General features: G+C 39.2%; 1 protein-coding gene and 1 non-coding gene across 4 annotated transcripts in view; one reads left to right on the forward strand and one right to left on the reverse strand.

Annotated features, from left to right (window-relative positions):
• SH3GL2 (SH3 domain containing GRB2 like 2, endophilin A1) overlaps positions 1-25,491 on the forward strand; it is a 2,269,193-nt gene that overhangs the window by 2,107,857 nt on the left and 135,845 nt on the right. The window lies entirely within an intron of this gene.
• Positions 6,648-6,753, reverse strand: LOC122793828. The gene has a single exon (XR_006363556.1). It is a non-coding gene; the product is annotated as a U6 spliceosomal RNA (small nuclear RNA).

Below are 25,491 nucleotides of genomic sequence, written 5' to 3' on the forward strand. Positions count from 1 at the left end.
AGGATGGATAGATTGGCTAAAGGTAAACCCAGATAGCACTTTAAGCATAAAGCTGGACTAGTTCTCAAAGAAACCCTATCTCTGTGAAAGAAGAGATAAATAAGGTTGACACATCACAAGAGCTTGCATCTCTGATACTCTTCTTGCAGATTTCAGAGCAACCAGTAAAACTGCATGTTAAGAACCTCAAATCAGCCAGATGAACTGGTTCAAATGGAACAAATGTTAGCTTCACTAACACAAAGGTAAGATACAAGGAGAAGCCACATATTTTCTGGGAGGCCTCTTAAGTAGAACCCCTTTCAAAAATATTTTGACATGAATTGAAGCTCCATTGACAGAGGGGCTCTGTGGGCAGATATGTTAAAATGGATGAGAGACAAACCTTGATAAGCAGTAAGACAGGCCATAGGATGGTAACTCTTAAATTTTGTAAAAAGAGGGAACCACTAGCATTGAATGCATGCATATTATTTTGCTGTCATCAACTAGAAAAGCTTTTCCATTTGCTAATATATGCTTTTCTAACAGCAGGCTTTCTGGCCAACATTAGTACATGATGAACATCCTCAGAAGGCAAGTACCTAAAATATACTAAGACCCTATCATCCATGCAGTTAATTGCAGTTGTCTGAGGTCAGGATGCATCACAAACATCCTTTGTCTTGTGTGAGTAAATCCATTATCTGAGGAAGCCTGAGTTAATGTCCCTTGGCCATGAACCACCACTGTCTGTGCTAGAAAGGAGTTATCAAATTATTTTTTGAGAGTTGTTCTGAATCTTCAGAAGTACCCTGGATATTTGTAGAACAAGTGGAAAAGCATACGGGAGCATTATTGTCCCTGGAAAAGAAAAGGCATCTGTCTTCCAGGCCTTCTTGCATGAAGTGCTGGAACAGAAATTTGTCAGTTGGTTGTTCAGAGAGGGGGCAGAAAGGTCTACCTGAGGTGTTCCCCACAGATGGATTAATTCCTGGAAGGCCCCTTGATCTGATTCCGCTTCCATTCACACCAGTCTGCTTTGGTCCTGCTATGCTTGTTTAACATACAGTTTTGCTCTGAGGGCATGTATGATGCCTAGAGAGTGAGATTGTGTAAAGCTGTATTCAGTGCTAATGTGGTTAGCCTGCAAAGGGGATGAGATCTTGTTCACCACTGCTTATTTATGCACAGCATCACTGTGGTATTGTCTGTAAAGACATAAACAGTACTGGAGCCCACAGGTAATTCAAAGAGTTGAGAACCTTTATAACAGCTAGCATCACTTTCATGTTTGTATGTTTTGGGCTGTCTGTTTTTGCCCCACAGACCTTGCACTGTTATCTCCATTGACACTGCTCTCCAAGCAAAGTCTGAGGCATCTGTTGTGACTGACTGTTTTAGAGCAGGTGGGGAGAATGGGAGACCTGAATTCTGCAAAATTTGAAGTCCCCACCATCTGCTTTCTCTTTTTACAACTCCCAGAACTGGAATTTGAGAAAACAGTAGTTTGATTCTGTGATCAACAAGATTTGAGACAGCATTGTATCTTTCTCGTGTGGAGTCTTGCAAGAGGTATATGAGTATCATGGAAGAGACGAAAATTTCTGAGGTGTTCCCTAGCTAAGAATGTAGTCTGAGTGAAAAAAACCCTAGAATAGATCTAAATACAGATCTATTATTTTTCTGGGGAAGAAAAGCTCTTTGTACTGAGATATCTAACTGGCACCCCAGAAACACAATCTTGTGTGAAGGAATCAGAAAAGACTTTGGAATATTCTAGTGAAATTCCAGCCTGTAAAGGTGATCTATTACCCAAGTGACAGAGCTTCCTGAAACTTTGAAAAAGAATCTACAAAGATAAGCAAGACATCTAAATATGGAAATATGTGGATACAGTGTAGCCAGCAGTGAGGTATTACTGGGGCTAGACATTATTGGAACAGTGGATAGCCCAAAAGATAAGGGAGAGAACTGATTAATGTGATCCAGACATGCACAACCTTAAGAAACACTTCTGATGAATAGAAATGTGAAGGTATGCATCTTTAAATCTAATGTTACTCTAAACCTCAAATGAGGAAGAATCATTCTACATTGGTAACTTATAAACAAAGGAATGACATCTAGGTCCAAGGAAGTCAATGCTCAAATGTATTCAGCATTCATCAGACCTGTCATTGAGTACATTGCCCCCTTTGGTATGTACCTAATGAGGCACATCCAATTACTGGAACATTCAAAGAGGTTCTTCACCAAAATAATACAAGGCATAACTAACATGCTTTATGCAGATCACCTCAAAGCCCTATCTCTGTATTCTGTCTCCTACAAGCTATTGAGAAGAGATCAATGCCTGGAGGACTAGTCATTGTTGGACTCCACAGTGATTGACCTTTTGTGTATCTGCAAAACAAACAGCACTGGAATTACCCATTCTAAAGACTTAAACATTGCTTGTGATATAAACAGGACCTGCTGGAGAGAGAGGTATGTATCCCTCAGACCATGCCTTCCCTGGAAGAGGCACTCATCCAGGTGAAGTTGAGTTCTTAACCCAATTCAAGAGAAACCTTGACAATTGGATGGGTATCAGTATCCTAATGGGCACAGACAACCTGTAAATGGCTCATCTCCCAGGTCCCTGCTTGTAAATGTTTCATTTTCCAAGCCCCTGCTTACATTTATCAAGGGTAGTAAAATGTGTCAGAGATTTGGGATGCATGGCTAGGCTTAAAAAGTCCCTAGTGGTCATTAGTGTAGTACACACCTATGAACATATGAATCTTATGAAGTTTAACTGGTTTTGAAGTGATAACATGTTGAATTTGGGCGCTATCACAAACAGGTTTAGGAAATAAACAGAACTGATCTCCAGTAGTTTTCTTTCTTTGGCAGAAGAAACATCCTTCAGTAAAAAAAACTTTCCCCAGATCGCAAAGAGAAACAGCTTCTATTACCCCCGAGTAAGCATGTCATTTAAAACAGCTGGAAATAGAGAAGCTTGGTCTGGTGGATGAGGAGGAATTTCCTGAGAAGGAGGAAGTTCATCTTATTGCCATCTGTAGCCTAGATGGATCACCTTCAGGACCCATTTCTCTGAAAAACAAAAGTTATGTACTCAACATAAGAATGCATCTGTGTTGTCCATTTTTATTCTTCCTTAACTGATTGGGCTCAAATCTGATACCGTATCCAACTCTGTTGCTTTCACCAGATTCATGGCTCCAGCTCTTGAGCTCCTCCCTTTACCTATAATGCCCCACTGTCCTGATTTACCTTACATCGAGTTTGCTGCTGCCCCACAGTGATACATGTATATAATATATATATATATATATATATATATATATATATATATATAAAACATTGTAGTACTAAAGGAAACAAGATAAAGGCATACAGAAAGGCTGGAGCTTAAAGCAGGGAACAGATGAGTTCCCAAAAAATTCATTAGGCCACATTAGGATAGACAGAAGGGGGTTGGATGGTGGAGAGTTGAGGGAGAATAAAAATAGACAACACCGGTGCATCATTATGGTGATTACATTACTGTTTTATCTGAAGTCATTTTCATTCATTCCTCAACTGATGGGACAGAGTTCCTAGATAAATGAACTTTGGGTGGTCCTCATGGAAGGATATTCTGGAATACAGAGGCACCAAATGCTGCCATATTTCTAGACAGTATGTCTAATTTGTAATGAATAATAAAGGTATGAGCATTGGACCAAGTGGGAGCTGCACAAATATCTATGAAAGCTCTTGACTAGAAGGCTAGCCTTGTGGAATATGCTTTGAGGAGCTTTGGTAAAGCTAAACCTCTTTCTTTAGAGACAAAGGATATACAGTCAGTTAACTATTTGGCTAGAGTCATCTTAGAAACTGCTTTACTGAATTTATTTTTGGAAAAAGAGGCAAACAGTTGATCAGATTTTCTGATATTTTGTGTACTGTTTAAATAAAACCTCAACTGCCTATGTACCACCAGAAGATGAAGTATATATTCGCATTTGTTTGAGAAGTTAGGGAAGAACACAAGTAAACTGATGACCTGACAACACAAGGCGAATTGCCGAGGTACCAGGTCTTTTGGAAAAGAAATAAAAGAAAATTTTGCTGGATTAAGTATCGGCTGTTTGGTGTGTTGTCAGTTTACTTACTTTTGTGCTTTCTGTATCGTTTGGTTTTTTTGATGACCTGACAAGTTGGATTTGGAAACTACTTTGGATAGAAAGGAAGGGTTTGTGTTTAGAGACTCTATGTTTATGAAAGACCAGTTGTAGAGATCTTGCAGAGAGGACTTTGATTTCAGATACTCATCCAGATGAGGTAAGAGCAACCATAAAAATTGTTTTCCAAGATAGAAACTTGAGATCAATCTTAGCAGAAGGTTTAAAGGGAGGCTGGTTAAGAGCGTGTAAGAGAACAGCCAGCTCCCAGGAAGTGGCAGGATCTCCACCTGGGTGTCTGAGTAGAAAGGTACCTTTGAGGGGAAGGCCTTGCATAATCGAGGAAGCAAGGGAAGAATGATTTTCTCTGGAATGAAAAACTGAAATGGCCACTAGTTGAACTTCAAAAATAGAGTAACTCACCCCGTTGTTAAAAATGGAGGCAAAAAAAATAAAGAACTGCTGAGACTGGTGCAGAGTAAGGATCAAAATCTCTCTGAAGGACCCAGATTGAAATCCTTTTCCACTTACTTTTGTAAATTTTCCTGTTGGAAAGCTTCTGTGATGATAAAAGAAGCTGCCGAACTGGAGAAGAAAGCCTGGACTGTCTTGACATCACTGGAACTGTAGAAACCATGCTGTTAACTTGAGACCATTGACATCTGGATGTCAAATCTCTGTCAGGTGAGATAGAAGGTCTGGATATGGATCCAGTATCCAAGGAGGATAAACAAGATGATGCCAGAGGAAAGGAAACCAGATCTTCTGAGGCAAAAGGCTGCAATGAGGATGACTGTGCTCCATCCAGAATGCTTCTTGTAGCAGTTTGGGAGTTAATGGTAACATGGGATAAGCATATAGGAGACCCAAGGGCCAGTCATGGACTAGAGCATCTCTCGATGACTCTCCCCGTGGGGACTCAGGACAGAGAACCTGCTGCACTTGTTGCTGAGGGGGAGCAAAAAGATTGTAGCAAGGCTAATCCCAGTGGAAAAATATCTCTTTGCTATTGTTTGACTGAGGTACTACTTGTGTGGCATTAAAATGGACCTTCTTAGTCTGCCTGCGAACATGTTAGCTTTCCATGGAATGTGCATTGCCAAAAGAAAATGATCGGAAGAGACTGCCCATTGCCACACTCTTAGTGCTTCTCAACATAATGGGCAAGATCTGGTTATCCCATGCTTGTTGGTATATAAGACTACTGACTTGTTGTCAGTATATATCTCAATCATCCCCAAAGGTAGAACATCTTGAAAGGCCTGCAATGCTAGTAGGACAGCTCTCATCTCCAGGACATTGATGTGCAGATTAACCTGTTCTGGGCATGATACACCTTGGACTTTCCTTCCCAAAAACCCCCACCCACTCAGTTTGGGAGGCATCTGTGGTGACTGTAGCTACTTGTTGAGGGCTAACAAAGGGACAACATTGAGATAGTTTTGAATATACCCATCCAAGAAGGTACTTCTTGCAAACTTTGGAAATCTTGACTGTTTCACTCAGAAGATGTAGAAGTATAGACCATTGTACTGATAGAGTCCATTGATGGACCCACATATACCTGGCTAATGGGGCCAGAGTTATTGTGCCTGCCATTGACCCTAATGCTTAGAAGACTAGCCATGCTGTTGGATGGGAAAGAGAAATCACCTTCATGACCTGAGAGTGTGAACTCTTGCTATAGGAAGCATAACTACCTGGTTGGTCATATCTAGATGAGCACCTATGAACTCTAGGATCTGGAGCAAGTAATCCCTCACTTGACTGAATAGATGCTTGGATGAGGGGGTTTGGATCTGGCCATCTAGCTGTAGAAACACTCAGAATCTGAGCAGTCTCAGGTGAGCCGCTACCACCACCATGCATTTAGTGACCACCCTGGGGCTGTGGTGAGACCAAAGGGCAGTGTTCTGAACTGATAATGGCTGGCTCCCACCCGGAAGCATGGGTCAAGATCTCATCATCTTGAGTCAGTTGTTGCACTGGTAGATGTAAAAGACTCCATTGGGCTTACTCAGAAGTGCAGGGAATTTCCACAGCTGCCCTGGTCAAATTTCTACTGGTTAGTATGAATAAAACCTTGAGTCACACATGAAAACAGTTCACTGGCCTAATGAGACTAATGTGATCAACAAATGATACATAAATACACACACACACACACATGCGCACACACACACACACACACACACACACACACACACACACACACACGCGTATCTGTGTATACATATAGCTTCATAGGTATGTAGTAGCCTAGCATTGCATCCCAAATCTCTGTCAGTTGCCGGTAACCTTCATAAGTGTAAGCAAGTGCTTGTGAGATGAAACATTTACAAGTAGGGACCTGTAAGATGAACTATTTACAGGTGTCTGTGTCCATTAGAGACATAGGTGCCAAACCAGGGTTAAATTAACTATTCCACATCCATTTGTCAAAGTTACACTTAGAATTGGGTTACAGAGGAACTCTGTTTCACATGGAAGGGGAGCCAAAACATGGAATGCTTCTTGAATTTTCATGTCATCCTTGCTCTGGGTCATGCTAATATTCTCTATGTCATTCTCATTTTAGTATATGTGGTGCCAAAGACAGCACAATAGCAATTATTGGTAAGCTGCCATTGTGGGCCATTTTATGCCTACCTAATTTTCCTTTGTAAGGAAGCAAACCCATGTACTTCTTGCCTGTGAAGCAAACACGTTTGTGTGGGTGTGTGTGTGTGTGTGTGTGTGTGTGTGTGTGTGTGTGTGTGTGTGTGTGTTGAATCACAAAACTTTAAGAAATGGTTCCAAAGCAACATACTGGAAGGCTCATTTTGCTACATTTTAATAACACAAAATGGGGTTTAGTTACATATAGCTCTGTAGGGCAGAAATACAAATATTTTGAAATGCATGAAGATGTGTGTCTGGATGATTGCTAGCATGGCAGTCCACTGCTACATATTTCCAGTCTATTAGCATTTAGTTTACCAGGATACAAACGGGTGCCTGTACATGTCTGCACTTCATGTGTGCAAATGTTCTTTGCCTGACCAAGTGAATTGTGTAGTGTTTTTACTGAACTTGCAGTTTTCCAAATGTCAGTGTTGCTGAGAAGTTATCTTTTTTTTTCCAAAACAGGCAAGTGGATCGGTTTTGGGGTAGGAATGTGTTTTGCTTGTTAGTGTTACAGTAAGGGCTAGCTAAGAGGATAGTTTGTGTTGTGCATGTGTGATTTTGAGTGGGAAGCATCTACAAATGTGTTTTGTGTGGTTAAATGGGTCAGCTTTGGGGGTTCATAGGAAGTTACTAGGCTATTGGCCCTGAGGCCCTTATAAGCCTAGCCAGGAGTTTAGCCCATGTTTAGACAAATCAGCACCCAATGCCCCTGTCCAGCAGGGACACAGGTGGAATCCCAGGGATGTATTTTCTATTTCCCATCCAGTTATCCAGGTTGCACTTAAAAAGGGGTAAAGAGGTACTCTGCTTGATGTGGAGAGGGAGTCTATTCCACAGATGGAGGAGTCTCTGGGACACAAATCAGTCCCGTCAACAAGTCCTGTTGATGTCGCAGGCCAGGTTGAGGTCACGCATGCAGGTTACTTGAGAGGAGCTTGACTTGCGGAAATGCAGCAGTCCCATCAATGCGGGGTCCAAGATCACCTTGTATGCCAGACAGAGGTCACTTCTGAGGAATCTGTATGAAACTGAGTAAAGGGATAGGGCTTTTAGCCTATCTGTGTATGGCAGATTTTTGAGGCCCTCAATTCTCCTGGTGAGGAACCTCTTTGGTCTCTCCAGCTGCTGCATGTGCTTTGCGAAGTACATGCTAAATGGGGCATTGTACTCAGTAATGGGCCTTATAAGGGAAGAATAAAGGGATGTTATGACCTCCTTGTCCCTGGATGAGATACCCTTACTTATGAGGTGGGCCGTGTAGAAAGCTTTCCATACAATGGAAGCAACATGGTGGTCAAAAGTCAGGTTGCTATCAGTCTGGTTTCCCAAATCCCTCATGACTGACTATGTACTTAAGACATTCTTTTAATGTGATAATTTGTTGGAATGTCACTAACCCCAAAGGGGATAATGATGCATTTTTTGTATTCAACTTGAGGCCATGCTTGGTGCGTGTATGCATGTGTTTGCTGGTTAGGGTTAGAATAAGGACTGGGTAAGGGGAGAAATTTTAGTGTTGTGTGTGTCCTTATGTATAGGAAATCTGTCCAAGTGTCTTGAGCAGTATCATTTTGAAGAAATTTTTTTTTCTAAAGTAATGCATATGGCTTGAGTTTTGGCAGGGGCAGGGTTACTGCTAGCACATGTGAGTAAAGAGATGCACAGTCATGCATACATCCACAGCAATTACAACCTCAGTTATGTGATTCAAGGACAAATGCCAGTAGGTAGGGTAATTCATTCAGTCAAGCAATATATGCTGATGAATGAAAGAATGAATGTCTCTATTTCAAACTGATATCATGGGGGTTGCCCAAGGCCAGTGTGTTTTTTATGAACATTTTGTTTAACTCAAGTGTATATCATTGCAAGCAGCTATTTCATGAAAAGTAAATTTGAAGAAAAGAATTGGTGCATTCAGTCACAATAGACAGAATTGGTCAGTGGCACAGCAGGTAGCACCCTTACCTTTGGTTCTGGAAGACCAAAGGGCAGTGGGTTCTATTCCCCCTTCATGCAATGCAGGATTGGGGGGTGTTGCACTCCTGAGTGTGCCATCATTCAGATGACATGTTAAACCGGGGTCTGAAGTGGTTGTATCAGGTGGATGTAAAATATCCCATGGCACCTATCAAAAAAGATAGGGGAAGTTGTCTAATGCCTGTGCCAAATTGGATAAATACCACTCTCTCACCTGGAAAAAAAAAAAGCAAAAAAAAAAAAAAACCTCTAACCTAGTGGAAATAGCCAATCAAGAAAAGATAAGTTAAAAATAATTACTATTGAATTTAGCTGCATTACTATTGCATTTGTGGAGACCATGTCCAGGTTCCCATAATGTTTTCTTTACTGTTTTTTTTTACTTGTGCACAACACTCAGGAGAGTTACACAGTCTTCACTGACAACATCCAAAGCAACTTAAAAGAAACCCAAAATGACTATTTCAGACAGTGAAATATAGCTTGTAGGCAGAAAACACCAATGGTGGCAGTACTGTCTACTACTCATCACTGACCAAAGTATTTTGCCTTATAAAGCAGTTTGCAGAATGAAACAAAATGCACAATAGCAGTAAAATTATACTACTATTAATATTATTATTCCCTAGATGGGACTGGTAATCCAACATGTTTTCATGTTCTTTATAGAATATGATGGCAAAGAACACATGCAAAATCAAGAGGGGATGTATACTGGAATGGTACAGAAATCATTACTTCCCTGCAGTAAAATATCACTGAATTGCAAAGAACTTGGGATACAGTGTAATAGCGGTGAAAAAATTAACCTTGTTTGAACCAAGCTGCAAAGAACAATTAGATTTACTATGCAAAAAAGGTTAAAAATATATTCCAGTTGGAAGTGCAAGTTCAGTTATTTCATTATATACTTTAATACTTTACTGTCATTAATGATTTTTACATATGCCAGCAGGAAACAAGTGTTTCATGTAAAAGTAAGGTAACTAAATTCAGCAAACCAGTCTCGTGCAGGAACGCTTCAGCTTGTATGCGACACAACCTTCAGTACCCAACGAAATCAAGTAATGAAATAAAGTAATGAAATAATAGCTCCAACTCATAGGATTAAACACCCAGGAACGTTCTTTATTTGTGTCAGTTAGCGCTTTCACCCTGAAAAGGGCTTCCTCAGACTGTACAACCCATGTAAAAAGCACAGTCCTTATATAGTCATATCAATTAAAATTCAAACAGTTCATTTAATCAATCAATTCAATTAAATTAATTTAAATTAATTTTGAACTGTGACACTATTACATTTACAGTCTCCTATGCTTAAAATCACTAAATTCAGTATGTTTACTGTACATAACTATGTATTTTCATGTTTAAAATACTCATGTTGAAAATCTTTCATTCATTGAACTTGAATATTATACCCAACCACGCGTGGTTCATTATTCATCCACCAGATGGTGTCAAACTCCTACTTCAAATCTTTACTTTAATGACATTCAATATAGTTAAAATCATTTTGCACACATTTATATCAGCGTGTCAAACTCATAGTAACTAATAAATTTCATTATAATATAAAAATATAAATATAAATATAATATATAATTATATTTGTCTAAAATTTTTTAAAACTTCTTTGTATATAAACAATTTTTGTATATGTACATAAACAATTATATGTGCATAAAAAATTCCATAAATAAAATATTTTTATATATATATCAAAAAAGTTTTTCATGTACACAAAAACATGTATACAATAACAGTCTTAGAGTTCAATATTTCAAAGCTCTTCCTAATCTCCTTTTCTTTAGAAATGGATGTAGGCTTACTTTATCATTAAGACCAGGGGGACAATCAGCCTTACATCTGATGATCCATCTAGTCTCTTGTTCCAAGGTGTAATTTTCTAAGTCCCCTCCCCTTAGGGTTTTATTTACAATCTGTAGGACAAAAAAACTAAATTTGTGTGTACTGCCCTTTATCTTATGATGTTTAGCTAGGGCATTTCGCTCATCCCCTATCCTTATGCAATAGTCGTGTTCCCTTATCCTTTCTCTAAACTGTCTGTTCGTTTTACCTATGTAAAATGCTGTGCAGGAATAACACTGGGCTAGATAGACGACATTCTCCGTTCTGCATGTAGTACCAGTAAAGAAAGTAAAAGTTTTTCCTGACACTGGTGACTTAAAGGTTGTATCAGTGTTGATTAAACCACACTGATTACAGCTACGACAAGGGGTCGTGTTAGTGGGATATGTTTGGTGTACATTTCGAATTTTATGACACAATGTTCTTTTTAGGTTTGGTTTATTTTTATAACTAAACCTAGATTTCTCACCAACTAAAATACTAATTTCATCTTCTAGTCCTAACAAATGCCAATGTTTTTCTATAATGGTTCTAATATCATTAACATCTCTGGTGAATAATAATAGTAAACTAACAAAAATGTCATTAGATTCTGATTCCTTATCCTTTAAACTGACTTCAGTCTCTATATTTATTCTACTTGAAAAATATGGACATGCCCTTGTGTTCCTCATGCCATGGACTTCTTGTATTGTTCTCTCAACGTCTCTTTCTTTATATGATCTATCTAGTAATCTGGATTTCAATCCTTCTATTTCTTCACTAAACCCAGTCTCTGTGGGGTTGAGCCTTGAGGCCCTCATAATCTGACCCTTTATAACATTATCAAAAATGTGTTTAGGGTGCATACTGCTCCTGTGCAGTAAAGTGTTCCTAAAACACGTCTTTCTATGTACTGAAGTATTGATAATTCCATTTGTTAGCTTCATAACATTTACATCTAAAAAGGAAATATACTCCTTAGAATAACTCATAGTAAAACACAAAAAATTGGTTAATTTATTGATGTCTTTCTCAAATGTTAGTAATGCAGTCTCATTTCCTTTCCATACCAGAAAGAGGTCATCCACAAACCTCTTATAAAAGGTGACATTTTGTTTAAAGGACATAGAGGGGAACAAGCTCTCTCTTTCCCATTCTGCCATTACAATGTTGGCGTAGCTATTGGCACATGAAGTGCCCATAGCTACGCCATCATTTTGTATGTACATATCATCCTCAAAAAGAAAGACATTATTCTCTAAAATAATTTCTAAAAACAAAGCCAGTAATTCTATGAATTGAATGTCCATATCAATATACTTCCTTAAATAATTTTGAACACTATCTATACCTACAGCATTGGGTATAACTGTGAATAGGCTTTTCACGTCAAAAGTAACCAAGAAGTATTCATTAACATCTTCACTATTGGATAGATAATCATATAAATCAAGTAAAAAATGTTTACTATCCTTCAGAATATTAGAGTTATCCTCTACCACTGTTCTTAAGTGATGTTCAACAAATAACGAAAAAGGTTCCGTCAACCACCCTCGACCCGATACTATAGGTCGCATCAGGGGGTTGTCCAAACCTTTATGAACTTTAGGGAGACCTTTCAAAATAGGGATCAAAGGATAATTGACTTTCAGAAATTTATAAAAATCTTTCTTTATTAATTTACTAGTAAATAAATCATCAATAGTGTCATATACCCTAAATATTTTGGTCATCACTTCATTAATATCTAATTTCGTATAACATCCATCACTGTTTAACATCACCTTCATATTGTTAGAGTAATGTTCAGAATCCATAACCACAATTGGCTCCTCTTATGTGTTCCACTAGTGCATGATTATGTGCTTATTTTATCACTAGATTTCTGAAAAGCCTAGGTACTAGTAGTTGGTATACTTATTTAGCCATATTTGCTTTGAATAAGTAATTTTGTAACTCATGTTTGGTGAAAAATAGGAGTATCCAGTTTAGATTATTCTGTTACAACTATAGTTATTTTTTCCCACTACTCAGTTTCATCTTCCCTCTGTGCCTTTTTAAAGATTCAAAGCAAACAAATGAAAATGATGCAACCGCCCAGGATGAAATAACACAATCACTTAAACAAATCAAAACCCCTATAACAAGCAAGGATTACTTAATGGACTGTTCTGAAATGATACAATGTTAAAATAGTCACACAACGCCACAACAGTTAATGGTTTTGTCTTTAGTAAAAAGTCTTCATCCGACTACAGAAATGTTACCCTACATCCATTATTTCAATTTACATTTAAAACTGATAATATCATTCAGTCCTTGTGCAACACATGCATTCAGTTTTTTCTGCCAGTTATATTCTTGTGATTACTTGCTTCTCATTATGGGCTCCTGTTTCCTCACAGCCCTCTGATAATCTCAACATACCGGGCCTTACTCATATGGCCATTAATGTCCCTGCAAATCTCATGTTAGGTGTAATAACAGCCATGTTAAAGCTCAGATGCAGTTCTTACATTGGGTTCATATCACCTTTATCATCTGTGAAACAGTCAAAGAAAAGGATCAAGCTGGCCAGCAAGACTGCCACATGGAGAAGCCATGCAGATCCATTTGCGATACACTCAGAATACAGAACCTCCACTGGCCTGCACCACACCTTTTTCCTCCAGATTTTCTCTGAGATAGAGGTGACACTGTGGCTTCTATTTATTTTAATTTATTTATTTTATTTTACATTTGTTGACAAGGATAGTCCAACTGGATATATGTCCATTTTCAGCGGAGGCCCGGGGAGAAAAGCTCCACATACCAAAAAAGAGACAGTACATACATCACCGAGTGATAAACTCAGGCAGACATGTTTAGAAAAATATAGACAAAGAATACAGGCAGATATCAATTTACACAATGTGCCGACTTACATCTGATTGGAAAAGACGTATCAGAAAATGTGAACATAGAATACAATCAGATCTCATAATTCACAATGTTTAGACATTCAAATGCTATGAGGCATAGATACTTGGCTAAACAGCAGGTTGAGTAGCAAGACATGTATTAGTGAAGTTGTTAGTCAGGTTTAGAACAAGAGCACAGCCAATGAGATGTGAGGTATTTTTTGAGTTCTCCTTTAAATAGGGGTAGTGAGGTTTCCTTGGTAACGACAGTAGGGAGTAGATTCCAGATTTTACCGGTTGAGTTGGCAAATATAGCGTCGCCTGCAGAGTTGTTGGATTTTTGGGTTAGTATCATTAGTTTATCAGCTGAGCATAATGGCCTGGGGGCACTATGAGGAGTGAGAATATTTTTGAGGGCAGGGGTGTTATCAGGTTGATGGAGTATTTTATGCGCTACTATAAGCTGGTTGAATTGTAGAAGGGTAGGATACTCTAGCCATCCCAGTGCTTTGAGGTTCTGGCAATGATGGGTCCTAAAAGCCATGCCTGTAGCGAATCTGGCTATATGATTGTAACATCCTGATAATTTGTTGAGATCAGTTTTGGATATGTTGGTGAGTACATGGGAGGCATACATAAGGGTAGAGAGGAGGTGTGATCTTGCAATAGCTACCCTAGCAAGGGGGGGGGGGTGAGGAAAGGTTTGGTTCTGTACAGGGAGCCAAGTTTTTTGTTGACGGACTTTATAGTGTGATTGACATGTTTATCAAATTTAAGGTTGTTGTCTATTATTACGCCTAGAAGCTTTGTATAGTCGTCAGGTGAGATAATGGTGTCATTGCTAGATTTGATGTTGAAGGAAGGCGGAGGAATTCTACGGTTAGGGGAGAAAAGTAGTAGATTGGTTTTGTTAGGATTTAGAAGCAGGCAGCAATTAGCTAGCTATGTTTCTACCATGCTGAAAGTGGTCTGGGTGAGGGTTAGAAGTTGTGTAGGAGAGGAGTCGGAGCATATTAGCGTTGAGTCATCTGCATATTGGATGCAGGTGGCTCCTGGGATGGTGGTGTGCAGATCATTGATAAAGATAGAGAAAAGAAGGGGACCTAGTATGGACCCCTGTGGGACACCTAGGGTTAGAGGAAGTTGGGATCACAGCTTGCTCTGCCATAAGATAGCCTGCTGTCTACCGTTTAGGTAGGAGTGAAACCATTGTATTGCGTGTTGGTCTAAACCGATGGTTTGTAGGGTATTGAGCAGTAGCTGATGGTTGACCGTATTGAAAGCTTTTGAGAGATCTAGGAAGAGTGCTGAAGATAGTTTTTTGTTGTTACAATGAAGACTGATGACATTAGAGAAAGATAGAAGAGCCGTGGTGGTACTGTGGAATGGCCTAAAGCCGTGCTGAGAGTCGGCGAGCTTTCCATTTTGAATAAGAAAGTGCATGATTTGTTTGTGTATGTATCTTTCCATGATTTTAGCTAGTGGTGAAAGAATGGCTATAGGTCTAAAGTTAGATAATTCTGTGGAACTTCATCCTTTATGGAGAGGTATAACGTGATATTTTCCATATTGCTGGGATGGATCCTTCTAAGATGGATCTGTTGATCAGAATAGAAATGGGAAGTGCTATGGCATCAGCTGCTTTTTGAAGATATTCAGCTGGGAGGTGGTCGGCAGCTAGTGTAGTAGATTTTAGCTCTTTGAGTAAGGTCCGGATCAGGTTGGTAGGTATGGTTTGAAAGGTAAAGGTGGGTTGGGTGCTGGGTGGATCAGGGCTAGATGTGGCAGAGCTGGTGTTTTGTGGAGTGAGATGGGTAGCTAGAGACTGGATAGTTTCAGTAAAGAAGGAGTTGAAGCTGTTTGCAGTTTTTAGGGGATTTATCAAGGGCAGCTGATGGGGTAGGAGTGGTGGAATGGCCTGGGTGGAGAAGATTGTTAATACCAGCTCAGAACTTTTGAGGTTTTAGCTGATATTTTTGTTGTAGGAGGGCGTAGTGATTTTTTTTTTTTTGTCTAGAATGACAGATTTTTTGGTCTGGTTCCTTAGCTGCTGGTTTCTTACTTGGTCCATAGGGGCTTTGGTAACATGCCACCTGGCCCAGGCATTGTTTCTTAGTTTAATTTTGTTTTTTGTTTCTTTAAATAGCCACGGTGCAACCGTGGCTTCTACACGGATGGTACGGGTAGGAGTATGATGGTTAAGGATAGCCAGAAATTTGGTATTGAAGTAGTCAACTGCTTCTTGTAATGGGAGTTGTTTCAAGACATTACAATTACATGCTTTGAGTTCTTTTTGGAAGTTGTCAAGGTTAAAGTTCCTGACGTTTCTTATAGTTTTGTAGGTGGGCTGGTTGGGAATCTCGGCTTTGAGCCTAATAATATAGGTAAGGCGGTGATCACTTAGATCATCGGGTAATGTACCTGACTTGTACTTTTGGGGGTGGCTGTTAATAAGTATACAATCGAGGATACTATCTTTGACTCTATTTTTGCTAAATCTGGTGGGGTGACAATGATCTGAGTAAACCCGGGGAGCCTGGCTCCTTCATGGACTTATATAATGATGCCACCTTAAATATATGACTGCTCTGGCACATCATATCCTAGTGTCTAAGATGAGACAACAGAGTTTACTAATGATCCAACAAGTATGTCTGACAGCTGTTTGAATCAAGCCAGAGTTTTGTTACATACACTAATGCGTTTAATAGATTTCTTATGTCTAAAAATTATTCCTATGTCACACACACAGACGCACACGCACGCACACACACACACACACACACACACGCACACACCCACACACGCGCGCACTCACGCACACACGCACACACACACACACACACACACACACACACACACACACACACACAAACACATGTACATACAGACACTCATCTGTCTATACCTCCACAGGTTCTTCCTTTACCTTCCCTTTCTTTCTTTTAGATAGTTTAGACGTCTCACCACGAGTCGTGTTCCTGTATCACATGCACATACCCTTCCCATTTCCCTTCTCATTATTCTCACATACTTCTACTACTACTGCCAGTTCCTCCTGTCCCTCCATATTGTTTCTCAGCATTCTGCCCAATAGACTGAATTTCTGTATGTTTGGCCCTCTCTCTTATTAGACATTCCTACCCCTCATCAGGTTTGGGAACTACACTGCATCATGATTGCTACTATTGACCCCCCCCCCCCCAGGCTCTATCTCTTCCATAATGGTTACAATTACTTAAAGTGACTGTAACTCAATGAATAGCAAATTGGCTCACAAATAGAATACAGGAAGTTTGGAAGTGTGGTGCTACTTCCTCCAAAAGACCTGTCACTAGTGGTGTAATCCAGGGGGGTTCAATCCTTGGACCACTCTTTTTGACATTTACTTCTTGAGGGCCAAAGCTAATGTTAAGGGATTGTGGCTGACCAGATTTATAGATGACTGCAAACTTGGTGTCATCATAAACTTCCCAGAGGACTCCAAGATCTTCCAAGATGGCCTGTCACAGACAAGTAGCTGGTGTCAAAACCATGGACTAAAACTAAATGCCAAATAATTTATAATTGTATCCTTTGGCAAGCAAGACTCCCCCTTTAACTATCACATTGTCAACACCCCCCTCTAAAAAATAGATCTTGTAGTTACAGATTTGCAAACCTATGTGGACAACAAACTGTTCTTTGATCATGTATCCAGTGCTGTAAGAAACTCCTTTTACATCACACAATTTATACCTAAAGGTAGAGCCCAGATCCAGGGATGTAATTATCCCTCTGTACTCAGTACTCATTAGGCAGATCATTGAGTGCAATGCCTCTTTTGGTATGAATCTGTCCAAATACTTGCCACAACTGGAACCACCACAACACTTTGTCACTAAAAAAAAAAAATCAAGGGCCTAAATCGTAAAAACTATGTAGGCCATCTCAAAGCCTTTCCCCTCATTTCAGTGTCATACTGATTACTGAATGGTGATCTTTGCCTTTGGTATAAAATGTCAACAGACTATTCTATCAGACCTATTATGCATTCACAAGTCCCATGGTATCATAAACACGCACTCAAAGGATGTCAATCTCTTTTGCAAAATAAATACAACATGTCGGAAGTATAGTTTTGTATCACAGAGAATACCACTTCTCTGGAACAGTCTTCCACTACTGATAAAGCAAAATACTTATCTTACTTCATTTGAATGTAATTTGGATGAATGGGTGGGTAGCCAATACATTCACCTTCAGTTTATCCCTCATGAATAGGGGAAACATGTAAATGTCCACACATATCCTTGTTTAGCCCATCTCTGGGGAATTCATCTGCAAAATACAGTGGGTAAAATCTACCCTGGGAAAGTAAGGCTAAGCTTCTTATGATACTCAAAGATGAATCACCTAATAAGTACCTATGAATCTATAAAGAAAGTTCACTTTTGCAAAGTCTTCACCTTCTGGTCAGACTTGGCTTTCCATTCTTTTTCTATGGCACTCACACACTCTCTCTGTCCTTAATCTGGAGGTGGGCACCTCTCCGTTTATGTTGAAAGACTTTAGGTCACTATTACTATGCTTTTTTTCCTTGTCCTCATTCCTACCATTCGGTTTGGCATCATTGCTTTATATTTATCAGAGAGAAATTGCATTTTGGATCAGTCACTGATCTGAAATACTGGAAATATACATTAAATTAACATTATAAGGATCCAACAACTCCACAGAACTCTCAAGGTGTCATTCACAAAGATTAAACATGTACACATTCATGTGAATAAATAAGAGATGAGCGTTAATTTTCTAACGATTCTCATTTCTTTCAACAAAATAATGAAGTGATAGATACAGATGGGTATTAGTATTATGGGAAACATAGTACTGTATGGCATAAACAAAGCAGAGATGAGGATTTCGAAAAAAGTCATACATGAGAAAACACAATATGGCTGTCAGAAAAAAGTATACAAGAAAACAAAAGCCATTAATGATCCCATTTTAGCTTCTCTGCTCATGAATAAAGTTGGCTACTCAAGACTACTGTTCTAACATTGTGTGCTCACATTGCTTTTCCTTTTGTATACAAGTAAACTTTGTTGACAGACGTTAATGCTGTACATGGCTGACTATACAACCACAATTGAGAACATCTATTTGGCTTTGACCTTAAACCAGATCTTATTGTCCCTGGGAATTGACTGTTTTCTGTTTTTGCCTTAAATTAAAGTGTTTCAGGTACCAAAATGACAAACCAAAAAACAAACGTACAACACCACCACCTGGAAAGTGCAATCAAAATGCAAACACCAAAGTACCACTAAAAGAATAACTTTATTGGAACATAAGTTAAGTGCTTTTATTTCCCAATTGTGGAACTTTATCAGAACTGATTAATTAACACCCTACCATCAATTTAAATGATAAAACACCAGCCAAATCATTCAAAATAATCACTTGACCATACACAAATTAATAATGGAAACACCCCTAAGAAAGTTAAATTACATATATTGAGTCATTTAAATATAAAACCTTACTGATATAAAATCAGTTAATTTCACAACATAATGTTTGACCAGGCAGGATAATGCTCACCCGCTTGGCTTGCCTGTGCAGTGCTTTTGTACCGTTTAACCACAAACCATTTAACTGCAAATGTAATACCGGCTTTTAAAAGCTGGTATTGCATTAAAGAAACATCGTTTTCAAGTGATTGTGTTTTTCCCTCTCCACCCACACTAGCTATATTACTGACACAGGCAGGGGAAACATAACATTTATGGGGGAAAAAATATCTCTGGAGACCAGGAGCTTCTAGTACTGAAATCGGCTCTTGCAAGTTGACGCATCATGCCTCTCAACTGGCCAGATTTCATTCTCACATTTTGACTCTGTTCCTCATAAAATTTGTGGTTTTCTAAATTTTTTGTGGCAAACTAGTAAGGATCGCATTTGCTAAATAGTGATAAGCATTTGAGTTTCAGACATCAGCAGTGGTGCAGCAGTAGCATTGTTGCCTCACAGCAAGAGGTTCTCCCGTTCGATTGTCGGCAGGAGTGCGGGGAATGCCTTCTGTGTGGAGTCTGCATGTCCTCCCCGCGGTTGGGTGGGCGTTTGAAAGACATGCGTAAATGGGCGTGCCTTCGTTGAAGGTTGGACGTCGAGCTGGCACCTCGGTGTTCGTGAAAATCTACTGCCAATCATTAGCGGACCGGAGTTCCACTGTGGCGACCCCTAACCAGGAAAAGCCAAAAGACCAACAACTACATATCCTTCGGAAAAACGCATGGTAACTTTGTTTGTTTCTAAGAGCAATGCTTAAAATGCGTCATTATTAGTGCTTCAGCCGAGATTTTCACCAACCATCATAGACCGGTATGCATCTATGCCTGGCAAAACTGTACACTCACCTACCACTGGATTTCAATGAAACGAATCGTATCAGGAGATGGATGCTGCTGCTATTTGTTAAAGAACCTTTCTTTTTTCTTTTTACTTTAAACTGTAGCAAACTGCTTGCTACAATGTAACAAGCAGATGCTACAGTTTAGACTAGACACGGAACTCAGGATTAACCGCAAATGTAATACCGACTTTTAAAAGCCGTTATTGCATTGAAGAAAGATTGTGATCACTTAATTGTGGTGTCACCCACCGTAGCTGCACTACTGACATAGGCAGGAGAAACACTTATAAATGTAGGAAAGAAAAAACAACATGGAGATCGAGAGCATCTACTCTCACCAGGTACGGACTGAGACTGGCTCTTGCAAGTTAACGAGACATGCATCTCAACTGTCCAGATTTTCGTCTCACATTTTGAGTCTGTTCCTCAGAGAATTTGTGGTTCTCTGAATTTTTTGTGGCTAATCAGTAAGGACTGAATTTACTAAACAGACTACACATCCTTCAGAAAATGTATGGCAACTCCAGATCTTTATATTTTAGAAACTTTCCAGGTTTCTATAAGCATTATTTAAAATTTGTCCCTGTTTATGGAGCTTTACTCCCCATTTATTATTTTTGTCTTCGTTCAAAAACAAGGCAGAAACAAGTATGTAGCAGTGTCACAGGGAACGCATGCACTGAGTGTCTTATCCCAGAGGGAAGTAAAACAAGACTGGAATACAGGTTTGAACCCCTTTAAAAAAAAAAAAAAAAAACTTTGAAGTCATGGGTGGGATTTTTAGATAGTCATTACTGACGTCACAAACAGGGAGGTGATTAGCTAAGTGGGTGGCAATGTTTTCAGCTTTGGGCCAAGGCAGAAATGCCATTTTAGCTACGAGATAGTGTTCCTTTAAGGTAAAACTATTTGTTTGCATGTAGTGTAAACCAGCAGGCTGGCTATCATACTCAGCCAACCCATTCCAAGGCCTGTGGTATTTTAATTTGCCAAAAGTCAAGAATTTGAAAAGTGATAATACTGGAACCACATTCTATATATACCTTCAACCCCTCAATACCATACTTCCAATCCCTTCCTCCACCCAAAATACGTATGCTACGCACCTGTAGTCCTGCTTTATGGACATTTAAGCATTCCTGTAAGGGGTACTGTAACTCACTGTTTATTTGTACCCTCCCCATTACCACTAATTTAGGTTATTTTTAGGCCTTCTTTGTTTGGTTTAAAGTTGGTAGTCACTTGCTTTATATATTCTGTCATTGTTCATGATCCACTTGCAGACATTTGAGCACTTATTAAAGTCAGCACTCTCAGTCTTCTCTGTATTGTTGTCTCATCAGTTTCATAATGACTTAGTGTACTGTAATCAGAAAACCATAAAATGATTGTGATTAAAATAAAAATTCAGTAGTCTCTCAGTGGTCAATGCCTGTCCCTTAATGTTATTTAAATACAAGAATGGACAATAATTGTGGGAGTTTCAGAATCAATTGCTGCACATGAGTGTGTTTGTATGTTTGGGATATAACAGCATTCTGCTGAGATATCATTCATTACAGGCTTACAGTAAGTCACGAAGGGTGCTTAACAGTTGCATTAATAGCTTTCTAAAGGAAGTATAAAAATAACATTGTTGATTTAATTTATTAACTGTCTGGGGTAGATTACAATGGAGTCAGACCTTCTGAAAAATACAGCACATTAAAGAGTAAGTGCAGGTCACATAACTGTAGGATCACCTGATGCAGCTTCCACTATTACATGTGGTACAGAAGGAGCGGTAATAGTTGCTTGTTAAACTGAAGCTAGTCTTTTCTACCGGTAGCAAAACCTGTAACTGAGAATGTGTTTGTGTTTATGGCTAGTTTATAGTCTTGTACTAGTTCTAGTTGTAAAGCAGAAGAAAGACAAGGTCTGTTTTTTTTGTTAAGACAGTGTCAGTTGGATATAAATACAAGAGAGCTATGTATAGCTGTATGTGTTACTATGTGATATATTTGGAAAGTGAAGTATACTCCTGTTTTATGTAATAAAATATGGATGTTTATTAAATTATTAACTTAAGTTTGCTTTATCAGGACATGTAATGCAAGTTATATGGAAAATAGTAATTAAGGCTCAGGAAAGATGGACTAAGTTAAAGATACGTTTGAGTTTATATTTTGGATTGAAATTAGTCAGTACCATGATTAGGGACTTTGTTTATTTTGTGTTATGAAGATTTTTCCTGGTATAATTATTTGTTAATCATGTTGTTTGGGGAATAAATTAAGCTTGGCTCTTCTATGGCAAGTTCATGATGTTTTCTTCATTCATCTGACTTATCACCATCTCAGGAAGATGACACACCTCACTGTAATTTTTTTTTTCTGTTTTTCTAAGAAACTACAGTGACTTAGGATAGCAATGATCACCCTAAACTGTGTTACAGTGTCAATAATGGAATGTATGCATGAATAGCTGGTGTGAGGATAAAACATGCAGGTCTCAGATCTTTCGGTATCAAAGGCACGCCTGCATCCTAACACGCGCACGCACACACACACAGATGCACACACACAAAACACTGCCCTAATTTTTCACGCAAACACACACAAGCAAATGTTTGGTAACACATTTTCCATTTTCGTCACCAATTCTGTGAGTTTCTGCTATTTTTGCCTCAGAATCACTTCAAAAGTGCATATGTGTCATGTGTGTCTGTGTGCATACAGATTTTTGTATCAGTAAGCTGTCATGTAGCCAATGCATTGAAATATTTTTTTTTCTTCTCCACTTCATTTTGTCTTGACTGGACTCTCGTAATGATGGTTTGGCACCCAGGGCAGCATATTTAAAGTCCTAGTTTTTGTGGTTTTGTGCATAGCTCTGCCCCTTTCTAGTTAGCCACACCCCTTAACACTGGCCCCACCCATTCAGCTGTCTCCTGCAGCTCCCCTTTGATTTGTAGTCACCAGCCGCCACTGGAGAACATAGCTGACAGGTTATGCTGCTTTGCCAGAGATGGTCTTCACCTGTCAACTATAGACTTTTGGATATTGGCCAAAACATTATTCACTCCTGTAGTGTCTTTTTTAGACATAGACAAACACACAAACCTTCCAGCATAACAAAAGCTACTCAGGACAGTTTAAAGGTGTTATTGCTCAACACTAGGAATCTCAACAAGAAACTGCACTCCCTAGAAGCTCTCCTCAGCCTAGAGAATGCTGACATTTGTGCAGTTACTGAAACATGGTTCAAAGCCATGAAAAGGACTCCAGCAGTGCATGGCTATAACGTCTTCCATATGTTCCGACCACCCACTGAACATGAAAGAGCAAAAGGCGCATATGTGTCTATCTACATAAAGGATAAGCACACCTCAACACTAGTAAAAAATGACATATTTGTGCTACACCATGTCCAATGGGAAAAATCCATTACTGTATTCTTGCTAGCTACAGCTCCCCCAACCTGAACCAAGAAACCCATATTGAAGTTACTAGAATCACTCACCATCCAACCCAGTACAATACTCATGGGTGATTTTAACCACCCCTCCATTAATTGGGAGGCATACACATCCACTAACATGCAAGCTCAAAGATTTCCTGACTTTGTAAATTCAGATGGTCTGGAGCAATTAGCCTGCACTCACCCTAGGGGAACAAATATCTTAGATCTGGTACTCAAAGTATGGGAGAGTACTGTACCACCACCACCACTATAACACTCAATATTCCATCTCCAAAATGAGGAACACTAACCCTCATAATGTGGAACAATTGGGCAAAATGTGGAGAATACACTAATGGCTTACTAACAGCTTCAACTAGGAAGGTCATAGGATGGTTAAAATATGCTGGTTTTACTTATAAAAAAAGATTTTTAATGAATTAATATAATTAATTTCTATTTACTATAGATATCAGTTAAAAAATTCCTAACACTGAATGTGTGACAGACCTTTTCAATGTGGACCTTCGAGGAACATGAACTTTTTAAGACTCCAAATGAGGTATGCTTGAGAGGTATGCTCCCCAGCCATGTGATGTCCTCAGTGGTAAGATCAGATTACAAAGTGGTCTCCACTGAATCCCCAACACCATTCTTTCAGATATGTCACAGCTTCCTTAAGGAAGGTCCATATTAGACTGGGCATAAAATGAGGAAAGAGGATCTCATCCCCTTCTGATGCAGCACCCCATCATACTTGTCTATCTAAAAATCTCTTGATGAGCCCAACCATTATGCCATTTCAAACCCATTTGCTCTTGAAAATCTTGGTATGAGACACTAAGGGAAATTTCTGTAAATGTGACATGCAGGCTAATACTGTAATGCCAGTGTAGCAACATCACTGCTCAGTAAAAAAAATGCAGCATTATATAAAACAAAAAGGGAATACCTAGCTGTTTCTAATATCTATAAATTAACAGAAGTCCTCCCAAGTGTTCAGTGCCAGCTTTAGTCTGTGACCACCTAACTCTGAGGACACCTGCTCTATTATATCTACAAGGATTAAACAGTGGGCCGCGGTGGTGCAGCAGTTAGCATTGTCGCCTCACAGCAAGAGGTTCGCCTGTTTGATTCTCGGCTGGAGCGCCTTCTGTGTGGAGTCTGCATGTCCTCCCCGTGGTCGAGTGATGTTAAAGACATGCAGGTAGGTGCGAGCGTGAATGGGTGTGCCTTCCTCGAAGGTTGGGCATCGGGCTGGCAACTTGGCACCATAAAAATCCACTGCCAATCATTAGCGGACCAGAGTTCCGCTGTGGCAACCCCTAACCGGGGAAAAGCCGAAAGACATTACTTATACTAAGGGACATAGTTTAAGGGAAGTAGTACCAAGCATAGGCTGATGCATGTACCTGGCACAATGAATATTGCATAACTGAACTCTACAGTGAGCATTATGTTGTGCCCATATAGATCAGTATTAACACCTGTGACTACTTCTAGGGCAGTATGTTGCTCATACCTAAAAAAACATGGCATCCATTAAAATACACATTTTCTTAAGCAGGTTGTCCAGCAGGGTAAAACCCATTATCATGGAGGTTCACTGAGAGTTGTTCCAAGGTAAACTGTACTTAAAATAGTAGAACACACACATAGTACAAATAAAGTGTGCATTGTATGGTGGTAATAACAAAACATCACTCTTTATGCTAATATTATACATGCTGAGTAACATAACTGTTAGAATAAACAAACTGACTCAGGTATGCATCCACAGTAACGTAGCATCAAGAATAAAAATAACTAGTACATAGAGTTTACGATTGAATGATAAATCATAACTACTTATTATATTCGAGGTATGGATGTCAAATTCCCCTTAAGAGTAAAGGTCGCAAAGAAAATTTTGGCATCCATGTCAAGAACACATAATAGTGGATTTGACTGGTAAGATCCAGTCATAATTCTTTTAGGTGCATGAAGATTTTATCTGCCCTATGTACTAGCAGTTACAGAAAAAAAAGAAAAATACAGGAGCATTAAGCATTTTACCAGCTTTCAAAGTCTTTAAAAATCAGTAAAATAATTTATACAGTCA

Source organism: Protopterus annectens, chromosome 2.part0, assembly GCF_019279795.1.
Source record: "Protopterus annectens isolate FY-2018-M chromosome 2.part0, PAN1.0, whole genome shotgun sequence".
In the NCBI taxonomy this organism is placed as follows: domain Eukaryota; kingdom Metazoa; phylum Chordata; order Ceratodontiformes; family Protopteridae; genus Protopterus; species Protopterus annectens.